Below are 11759 nucleotides of genomic sequence, written 5' to 3' on the forward strand. Positions count from 1 at the left end.
TCACAAAATACTCCACCCTGTACAAGTCACAGACACACGGCTTGTAGGCAAATTTAAAAAAAGGAAGTGCGGATGTCTAGTCGGGGTGATGGCAGTCCCAAGTGGATTCCCTGCCTGCGTTTTCAATTCCATTGGAAAAAAAATTCTGTCTGCAATTTGGATGCGCTGTCTTCGCCTAGTTTCAGGCAACTCGTTTCCCCTGCCTCAGAACTGGTGAACACGTTATTTAGGAAAACCTTTGCTAGGAATGTCTAATTGGGTTATTGAAAAAAAAGGTCAGGTTATTGATCAGATGGAATTTTGCTTCGGGGTGATAAATCAAATTAGGTTTTCTTCACGGACGTATAAACACTGTATAGGCCTACTCAGTGTGTTACCTCCCGAGTGACAGTTGGGAAAAAAATCACTTGGGTGGGACTCGAACCCATGACCTCCTGATTTCTAGTGCAGACGTCTTACCACTCGACCACCGAGCTAACGGGATCGGTTGGCTGGTTCGAATCTGATGTACCTAGCCGCGGGTACTGCATTTAATTATTCATAAGATAGGTTAGGTTAATTATTTTTTTTCAATTCATGTTGGCTTTATTCAAGGGGATTATATGCGCTCACAGAAGAGAAGATATTTTGCATACATGCATTCATTTTTGTTTTTGAGAAATGCCAATTAGATCACACAAAGGCTGGACGTGTGACTGTTTGAGCGACCATGACAAAGTCCAAAATTCAGGTGTCCGGAAATTGAATTGCAGGTTCCTTTTGAAAATGATTTCAAATTCTCAGGGATTCCATGCCTAATACGTACGCGTGTGTGTAACCCAAAGAGCGCAATATGTTGCTAACTATAGTATGAGCAGGCCCAACTAAAACTGTAATTTCCTTCCACATCTTGTAGTTGTACCAAGGAACTCCACTGGAAACAAGTCGAGAGACTATCCCGGTCAATTGCCGAATAATTACAAGCAAATAACTGTGCCATCTATGTAATTCTTCATGACACGGAGTTCATTTAGTCTTTTCATTCAACATTGAAATGCCTTCAATCAGTTTTGGCGTACATGAGGTGTCTTTAATTTCATGTCAGGTGTTATATGTGATGGTCTGCACATCGGATTGCATAATGGCCAGAACTAGGTTTAGCCCAAAATTTAGGCAGACCTACATGAGCAGCCTGACCTACCCTGAACCCCTGTCTAGCATTAATGACTATGCCCTGTAGTTGGGACCCCAGACTGACCTCGTGCGACACTGTTGTCACTAATTAACAAGGAAATAGACCCAGCAAGGTGCCTGAGTCTGGTATTTCTTCTGAGATCAGGAATCCATTAAGGACCATTTCAAGTCTCAGTGGGTCTTTTGGAGAAAAACCATGATGGGCAGCTTGGGTCTCAACGCTAAAATACTGTTAATGGTCGCATAAATTTGGGCCACATTGACTACTCTCTGAAAGGACGGATCAGACGATTTTGAGAAAAGCTTACTCCAGTGCAAGATTAAAAAAAGACAAGAGAAGACAATTTTTGAGAATACAATTTGCCCTCAATCACCTAGGAAAGGAGGCACTGGACAATTTAGAGAGAAAAGTTTACTCGGTGTAAGATTAAAAGGAAACAAGAATATCAAGAAAAGACATTTCTCTAGAATAAAATTTGTCCTGGGCTTTAATCACCTGCTGAAAGGAGAAAGTGGATAATTTAAAGAGAAAATTTTAATCAAGTGTAAGATTGAAAGAAACTAGAAAAGACTTTCTTGCTTGACTTGCCTATACTCTCATATTTTGTAAGTTAATAACATATTAACACACCTCACTTTGTCCCTTAGTAGCCTATCCCACCCACACCCTAACAGCATTTTTGTTCACCCGTGGCTTTTCAAAGGGTCACTCCCATGTTATTCCCATGTGCTGTGCCCTGCAGCCTACTAGGTATAAAGGCAAGGTGACTGTTATCCGTCATTCTCAAGATGTTGTAATGTCCCCCATGTGCCATTCCCGAACTGTGAGTTAAGGATGTGGCACTCTTCCAACATGGGAAAGAGTTGGGGGGGGGGGGGGTGAGGTTTACAATCGGTCCCCAGACCCTAAATTCCTTTTCACAATCCAGGGGTAGGCCTACTGCTCCAAATTTTTCAGGGTTGCTTTTAAATTCTGAAATGTTAAAATTGAGTTTCTGACTCACTAAAATGCTGCCTGCGCTGCAAATGAAAATGACTGTGCAGAACTCACTGTGGAACCCACAATGTCCGTTTTAACACAAGTTTTCAATTTAGGATATTTGTACATTAAAGGTATGCAATGTTGATTCTGAGAACGACTGCTCAACATCTGCTCCAAATGCTGATGCTACCACCCCCCCTCCCTATATTGCTGAAACTTGGTGTAGTCTGTTGGTATAAAAAGCCTGTAAGGGTACGTGGATGTCTGTTCTGTTCATTGTCATCAATAAGGCGTTTCTGTTCAGGATGCCTGTTAGTACATTAGGGGTGTGCATTTACGGGTAGTACAGGAACCGGGTACCCGATGGAAAAAAACACGGGTACCTGGATACCCGTTAAAGAAACCCAATGCTAAACATGCCAAAATTCAAATCCCGAAAGTTGCTGTTGAGATTGTTTACCAAGGTCCGCACGATAATACTACCCCATCGGCACATCAATACAGCAAGATACAAGTGTGTACAGTGAGATAGCTTTACGGTGTAAACTGCAGCTTTCGCGAGCATCATAAAGTGAAATATGTTTTGTTTTCCCATGTGGCCTGGTTTTTAATTGAAAATTCCCCACAAATGACTTCAAAACCTTTCCTTTTCATTGTCTGAGAAGTTACAAAGTAATTTGTAAAATTGGTTACGGGTACTCAATCCCATAAACTGGAACCAGTTCCTGACATTAACGGTCGGGCACTCGGGTACCCGGTTCCGATGCACATGCCTATAGTACATACATTGTGTGTAAAAGCGATGGTGCGGGGAAGTTATGGTACCGTGTGACTAAAAACTTGCGTGAGTGCATTTTGTGTTGAACTGGTCACTCCTGTTCAACACAGTCGGTGTCCGTGTTCAAACCTGAAGAGGGACGAGAACGTAGACATGCAATACACTGTCACATCCTCTTAGTATCTACAGAACAAGAATTCAAATGGAAGCTCCTTGGCAGTCACCCCTGCAGTGAGAATTTAATACGAAATGACAGGAAACCAGACTAAAATGTGGGATCAGTGACCATCGCTGTAATCATCTCAGACATGCGATAGGTTCCTGGTGGTAGAGTTTGAAAAGTAAGCGAGGAAGACTACCTGAAGTTTGAGGAAAAAAAGTGACTTCTAGAATTTTTGCAAGACATATCGATTGACCCCAGCCCTCCACACAGTCCACCGGGAGATCCTGCAGGCTTTTGGAGGATTGATAAAGGGAATGACAGGTCCTGCTGGTTTACTTTTAGGGTAAAAATTAGTAAGGAGGGGCAGCAGCCCTAATTGTAGTTTCTTGTTTTCTGCTTTCATATTATCAACCTGGATTCCAGTGGCGGACCCAGGGAAGTGAGAAGGGGCCCCCACCCCACCCTCGGCAGCGACTAAAATGTTTTCAAATAAGGCTATTTTTCACTAGAGAGTCCTTCCGCCCCTCCGGCCTGGCCCAGCCCCTCCCCCCCCCCCCTCTTCAGTAACCCTCTGGATCCGCCCTTGGATCCACCATTGGAATCTTAGCCCATGCAAGCTAGCAAGGGCGGATCCAGGGGGGGGGGGCAAAGGGGGCCATGCCCCCCCCCCCCCAAACGAAACCAATTATTTATTTTTTATGTGATGTCGCAATAAAGGCTGGCAATGAGTACCACCATCTTTTCCTCAAAAAACATTGGTTAAAGTGGTCAGAAATTGCCTCAGATCGCACCACAGAGCATCTAGAATCCAAATTTTTGTCGGGGCCCTTAAGCGGGCCCCGACAAAAATTGTGTTCTGGATCCACCCTTGCAAGCTACCAGCAAAATACCTCTTCAAACTTGAAAAGACAAGAATGTGCCAGGACGCACAGAGTTAGGGATATTGGAGGAGGTTAATGAAAGTTTATACAAGTTAAAACTATATGGGGAGGAAGGCTGAAGGAAACAATATGTACAGGTAGTTTTTCAAATGTCTGTAAAACAATTTGTGGTTCGGCAGATGCTTGATGATAATAAGCCAGTTCAGTATTTCAACTGCGCATGCGCTCAAAGATATGAGTCACGGGTCATCTGGGATAATCAAACTCTCATCGAAGGCGCATGAACGCCTAAGGAGACGGACGCACGACACTTTGCGTGTTAACTACGAGCAAAATGGGCATTCGCGTAACATCCTGTAACATCGCGTAACATCACGTCAGTGCTTTTATCCCGAATGACCTTTGTCCTTGACTACTTAATCAAAACACCGATCTGGCTTAGTGGATAAGAACGAATCCCACGAAATTTCAAAGGTCTGATTTTCAGATGTCACAAGATTGTTTCCCCTGATGAGGAAATTTGGTGCTTCCCTGAGTGGCTACCAAGTGTTCCCTCTGGGAAAATCAGAGCTACAAGAAATAAGTGCTCTGTCAGAGTGACAGCGAGTATTTTTTTAAGTTGTTTAATAGGTCAACCAGGATGGGGGTCACACACCCACGCTCTGGCTAAATTGGGCTGAAGAGGAAACATCTTTAATGTTATGGCAAGTGAAATGCTGCGAAGCTTCCTGATAAGGAAGTTTCAATGATTTGAAGCAGAAATTTTCAAACACCACGCCTTTCAATATCGGGTTTTGCCCTTCACCGACGTGTTTCATACACAGTGTTTTCTCAGTGTTTACCCGAGTGATTGTGAGCAAAATTCACAAACTACTCAGGTGGGACTCGAACCCACCACTTTCCAGGAGCCCAAATAGGTTAGTTCTTAAACTTCAAGGGACATCAAGTCCCATACAAAGTAATAGTGACTGGGCTGTTCCAAAATCCCACAAAATCTTCCAAAATCCACCTGATAACCGCTTGTAAAAGATTAAATAAAAACAAAATTCCATAAGTAGTTGGTTTGCAATTGGGCAAATCTGTGAATGGATACGTGCAAGCGTTGACACGACGCACACACATGCGCGATTGATATTATTCGACGGTTCAGTGCATGACGTAGCAGCAATCGGCTGAACAAGAATGTTCGGGATGCTGCTTTCGGACGCAATTCAAAATACGATTAGGCAATTTTTGAATTGATATCAAGTTCTTGGAAAAGTGTTTTTTATTACAGTCTTCACAGAGCTAAAATTTCATCAGGTTAGTTTTTACGCACCGGTCTTTAGATTTTGAGCACTTTTGTTGCTTCAAATGAAAACAAAAAGGAACAAATGACAAATGATCTACTCTACTTGTAATTATATAAAACTTGTGAGGGTACGTGTACAATGTAGCTTCATGTACATATCTACATGTTCAGTGTTCATGTAGCATGGTACACGGATACTGAAAAAAGAAAAACATACAAACACTCCAAAAAGGAAACCTTGATAAGAATGCACCAAGCATCCTCCTGGATCATGCCTGGAAGTTTGTGTAATCTTTTTGGCCTTGGAAGGGGTATTAAAGACAGCATTGCAGACATGTTTGGCTATTTGAATGGTATGACCATGGAGACTATTTCATTGCTCTGCTCATCATCATCTGCAGACTGACTGGCCTTCACCTGCAATTTAGTTGAAGACGATAATGAGTGTCACAGGTTTGGCCAAAATGAGTTCAGAAAAACATGCAAAAATTAAATTGGGCTATAACCAGGGAGACCTTCTTTTTTTTTTTCCTCCATGAGCTAACTTGACTCATGGGAAATGAGTCCTACCCCAAATTTATCCAAAATCTCTTTGAAGAAATACAGCAAAGTCTGGAGTATATTTCACCTGGCAGTTTTAATGTCTCAGTTTGTATTTCAAAGTAGGGTTTTCCTTCAATCATTTGCATATTAATAGAGAAGCCAAGATAATGTATAGCTCCATGTGTATACTTAGCATAAAACCTCGCTGGCATTTTTTTCTTCAAAGATGGACAAGATTGTGAATACAGTGTATAGTCGAAAGGGGAAAGGTGCCACATACTTCTTTTGACTAGTGCAGTATCAGTGAAGTTATAATAATAATAATAATACAGAATATTTATATAGCTCTCTAACTGTCAAAGAAAGTACCACAGCGCTTTACACAAAAATGGGCCCAAAAAACCCTCAAAAACCTAAAACAGAACAAAAATAAACCACAAACAAAATATATGAATAAGCAATAACATATCAATTAAACAGATCAATTAAACAGATGGGTTTTCAGGGATGTTTTGAATGTTGCTAGTGAGCTAGAGTGGCGGATGATGTAGGGTAAATTGTTCCAGAGTTTTGGGGCAGCAGCGTGGAAGCTTTTCTCTCCAGTGGAAGTGGGAGTTGTTGGTACATTGAGTAATCTGGAAGCGATGGTCGTGTTTCTGGAACCTGTAAACGCTTTTTAATTAGCGCAATATGAAGGGGAGCAGACTAATGACCAGTCTGGCAGCACAGGCACGATGTTGATGTCGCTGTATACGTTTTTTTGATCCAAATTTCCAGAAGAATGTTCGTGTTGACCTGTGGAGATCGTAAGTGGGTGCAGAATTCTCAAGCCTTATGGCCTTACTGAGGTCACCACAAGCTCCACCCTGAAGGATATTTTTGAGAGTTAGGGGATCCAAGTGTGTCATCATCTACAACATCAGCCGACATTTGAAGAAAAAAAAAAGAGGGGAAAAAAAAAAAAAAGCTGCGTCACAGCACCACTTTTGGGGCAAGCCTTACCAGAAACCGAAGACTTCTTTTTGGGCCTTATGTGGAACACAGGCACATTTTCCCCCAAGAGGCAAGCAAAGTGTAGCCTGCACAGACAGATTATAGTCCTATTCAGCTTTTGAAGTGCCATTTGTCCTTGTCCAGTTGCTTGGCTGGACCAGGGGATAAGAACAAATGCCACCCTTGTGTTTAGGAATTCCTATGAGGTAGAAAATGAATTAGATTAGCCCAAGCCCAGGGAGACCTGGGGGGGGGGGAGATTTGGACTGTTGTTGGTTGCAGCTGGTGACTGGAAACTAGAGTACAGACTCTGCGTGGCAAGGTATTGTTGAGAGGAAAATGTGCACTTGCAAAGAGTGTGTCAATTAGTGCATGGAGGTACATGTAGAATTAGATTAGTGGAAATATTGGCCTACTTTGTTCCGGCTAATTAAAGGATAAAGTAGTGTTGGTGATAGAGTGCATACAAGTATCAAGCAGTACATAAATGCAACAAGAATGTACTATTGGCGTAGTGCTTCATCTGGTGTGGTCTGTGCTGTCATCAGCTGACATGTGTCTTGTCCATTTTTGAGGTTAGTCATGTCAGCTCATCTTCAGCAACAGCTTTTATTACTCTGCTCATAATTGTGTGTAATAAAGGAACGTGTTCAGGAGGACTATGTTAAGGAGAATACAGGAGAAAGTGTGGATTCGTAATTTAAGAATTCGTTAATTAAGAATCCACACATGCGAGTATCTTCTCATACTTAAACCATTGCGTCAAAGAAGTATTGTCATTAAAGGGAATATACATCATTTGCTTTTGCTGTAATTTTCAGAAATGGATGGAATTGGGGGGTTGGAAATATATAGCAAATATAGTTACACTGACTTTTTTGAGGTTTTGGGTTCGAAAATGCTATAAAACCAAGAAAAACGATCATTTTCCTGTAGTCTGGTTCCCTGACTCCATATAAGAAGAAACAGAGCAGTTTACATACATTGGGGAATTGTAAGGTCAGGGAACCAGTCTAGCTTGCTCGTACCCGTTCATAGGTTTGTAATCGATTGCAAACAAGTGCGATGGTCAATTGGGGCCAGTATTTGAAAAAAAGCCAGTTGTTTCCAACACTGATCGGCCGGTCAGCGTTGGAAATTGATACAAAAATACCACTTTTCTTGAAAATGACAGTATACCAGGTGCCATGATTTTACAGGATGCTTTACACTGTCATTCACTAACAGTCCAGCAAGGTATTTCAAAATGATTCGGTAGTTTTATTTTTTGATGTTTGCAAATGTTGTATTTTCCCTTTAACAGTCCAGTGAGTGGAGATGAAAAGACTTGCATATATATCTCCTGTACTCGAGTCGTGACCATTGGGGTAATTTACAAGGGAGTTTTTAGAGGCTCTTATATACGTAATCAAGCATTGCGGCATGTTTAGCATGTGTATCGCCACACCCGTACAATGTAATTTTGTGTTTAGGCTCCTTACGTCAACATGGATAGTTCATACGACGATTTTCTTTCTGACTTAAGTAGTTTTTTGCAGAGACGGCGGGGAATCTGACAGTAAAGATGCATTGGTAATTACGGAAGGAAAGTTTTCATGCAGACGGTCCTATTAATGCTCATTATGGAGAACAATTGTCCGACATGTTCAAAGTGTGGATTCGTAATTCCGAATCCACACTTTACTACAGAATCGTCGTTCCGAATCCACACTTTGTGACCAGTGTATCAGATTCGTAGTTCCGAATCCACACTTTTAACAACAGTGTGACGTCATAGTAAAGTTTAAACATGCATGTCCCATGCAGAATAATGTGGCAGGAGACGGATCTCAGTCCATGTGATTATAACACGGATGTTGTTTCAGGAGGTGTGAACTTCTTGCATGCATGAACATTTTTTACCACTTTTGAAAGCTCCAATTGGTGGGGGGGGGGGGGACACACCCCTGTTGCATGAGCTGCCCGCATGGACTGCGTGGGCGTACATGTAGGGCACACAGTACGCCTGACTAATCTTATTGTGAGAGTGCACAAACCCACATTGTCTTTGCGTGAGCATCAGACGTCATTAGCAATGCATTCAAAATTCTGAGAATGAGATGTCAATTGTCACACTCGGTCTCCCCAAATCTCTGTAATTGTTGAGGGTTGTCCATGCATTGGTGGTGGTTAATGCAGCACATTTTAGTGGATCTGTGGCTTCAGTATGAGGCTAACACTGGTTCCTTGTGGCCCTTGAACTTATGTGACTAGTATTGTATTCCAAGTAATCCTATAACATGTGTTAGCTGTGTGTAGCACTCAAAGTACTTTTTATTATAACACTTAACAGAAGACAGGAAGTGGTGAAAGAATGGATTAGTTCTATACGTGTACCGTACATTTGTGTTCTATGAATGTGTGAAAAAAATCATTCAAAATGCTGCAGGGTAATTGGGAACGGTTCAGCAACTTCCTTTCTGCACTTGAAGCATTGTAGGTAGACAGGCTCTTCTGTCTGGCTGGTATTTTTCACCCTATTGTTTGGCAGGAGAATAATGGAAGCTCTTTGTTGAAACGTGTCATCACAGAGTCATGAACCCCGATTTTGGCGCCAAGTTCAGTACTCAGTGTGCATTTTCATAGCTGGATAGACTCCAAATGTCTGGCAGACAATAATTTGAAAGTTTAAAATATTTGTTGAATGTTTTCGGTCGATGTCTCATTCCAAAGTGAATACCTTTAGTATCGCTAGAAAAATTGCAATCTAGAAAAGGAATCTATTTTTTTTCTGGAAGGAACTCAGTCGAAAGTAGCATAGAGAACACACCTTTAACATTCAAATGTTCATTGTTGATGTGCGGTGTGAAGACCTTTCAGTTCAGTGCACACTAGACTAGACACCTAATGATGGTTGTGATTGTTATACTAGTGCTTCACTGGATTGGTGTTTGAGGCTGATCCTGTTGCAGGCTGTGGGTTGTTTCGGTGCAGAGTTAATTGTTCTCAGATTTGCTCTTTGTGGGAGTTAGTGAAGATCCTTCCCAATTCAACCCTGAGTGCCACAGAAAGCAAATCAATCCTCTTTTAGATGCTTGTCAAATGGCAGGTCCAGAGGTCCCTATCAGAACTTGGCATTCAAGTCTATTCAATATGCTGCATTCGAGTCTAACCGATGTTACCAGCTAACAATCAACTTTGTTGACTTGAAGGGCTGCACACATCCACAGAGGGCAACTCAATCCTCTTCTTAGAAGCTTGTCAAATGGCAGGTCCAGAGGTCCCTATCTGGATAACTTGGGCATTCAAGTCTATCCAATACACTGCATTCAAGTCTAATCAAATGTCACCAACTAACAATCAACTTCGTTGACTGAAGCATCTGCACACATCCACAGAAGGCAACTCAATCCCCTTAGACCCTTGTCAAATGGCAGGTTCAGAGGTCCCTATCTGGATAACTTGGGCATTCAAGTCTATCCAATACACTGCATTCAAGTCTAATCAAATGTTACCAACTAACAATCAACTTCGTTGACTTGAAGCATCTGCACAAATCCAAAGGCAACTCACTCTTGTCAAGAGGTCCACAGGTCCCTATCTGGATAACTTGGGCATTCAAGTCTATCCAATGCAATGCATTCCTGTCTAATCAATGTTACCAACTAACAATCAACGTCGTTGACTTGAAGCAACTGCACAAATCCACTGAAAAGAGTGCTAAAGACGTCTAAGTCTAACCCTCTCTGATCCTCTAAAATCTACCAGGAGGCTTTTGAAGACTTTTGCAGGATGGAGAAAAGTTAATCCCAGCCACGTTTCAGGGCTGGATGGTCCTTGAAAGTGCACAAAGAAGAATGGGTCCCAGTTCGTTTGATGAGTTTACAACACACAGTCTGTTGGAGCAGACAGGAACTTACTTAGACCAACTGGGGTGGGGACTTTGTGAGAATAAGTGGTTGGTTTTAACTCGTTCCCGTTATAATCCTACCAGAATGAAATATCAGTCAAACATCCGGGTAAGCATATGATGCTGGCTACACATATTTACATAATCCTGTTTTCCTGCTTCTCAAAGGATCCTGTGATCCAGTAAGACATCGACTTTGCAGGGACCGAATCAAAAAATCTCTGACCAAAAACACTCCTTGAGCAGACAAAACATGCCCTTCATCCACAACTTAATAAAAAGAAAACAGTGCGCCAGTCAGTCAGTCCATCAGCCGGGGTCTGTCTGAAAAAAAAAAACGATAAGAGATTGTGTAAGTGTCAGCCTAAAATCTATGGCCCGACAATGTTTAAAGGAAATTGCACCTTGTGTGGTGCCAGCGTGATGGCCTGAGCACAATGGCGCTACACCACGCTGTTGTCCGATGGAATCTTTAACTACCTGCAGGTGGTTCCCAATAATGGTGATTCAGGCCTCTCATAATGGGTTAGGGCCAAACTATTTGGTAGGTTTTTGTGGTGGTCCAATTACATGGTTTTGTAGTCCATTTTTGTCAATTTTCTTTCAAATGGAGCTAGAAGGTTGAAGACCTTCTGAATTACAAAATTAAGTCTGACGCTACTCTTTGAATTGGATATTTCCTAACCCACACTTCATTGCACTCATCTTTGGTTCCCAAATTTTGGCTCTAATAAAATTGTTAAGCAGACTTGTCCAACTCTTTCATCGTCGACCAGAATGAGTTTCCATGATCAAGGCACTGATCTTTATATAAAGGTTACTGCTTACTGGTCCCGTAATCCGCCGGGGTTGTAAGGGCGCTGCATGGATGAGCGTTAAATATAAAGACTGGATAGCATATGCGCATACGCCACACATTTACTTCTACTTTATTTTCACTGTTTGACCAGTTAGCCCCGGTCTTCCAGAATGGCTGCCGATATACGAACATTGTACGGATACATACAGCATTGTATCAAAATTTGTCATGCATTTTGTTCACGTACACGTATTATGATGTTCGCAA

General features: G+C 41.9%; 1 non-coding gene across 1 annotated transcript; it reads right to left on the reverse strand.

The window, feature by feature from the left end:
- Positions 1-403: 403 nt before the first annotated feature.
- Positions 404-476, reverse strand: Trnas-aga. The gene has a single exon. It is a non-coding gene; the product is annotated as a tRNA-Ser (tRNA).
- Between the last annotated feature and the right edge of the window lie 11283 nt (positions 477-11759).

This window comes from Patiria miniata, unplaced genomic scaffold (assembly GCF_015706575.1).
Source record: "Patiria miniata isolate m_02_andy unplaced genomic scaffold, ASM1570657v1 HiC_scaffold_24, whole genome shotgun sequence".
Taxonomy (NCBI): domain Eukaryota; kingdom Metazoa; phylum Echinodermata; class Asteroidea; order Valvatida; family Asterinidae; genus Patiria; species Patiria miniata.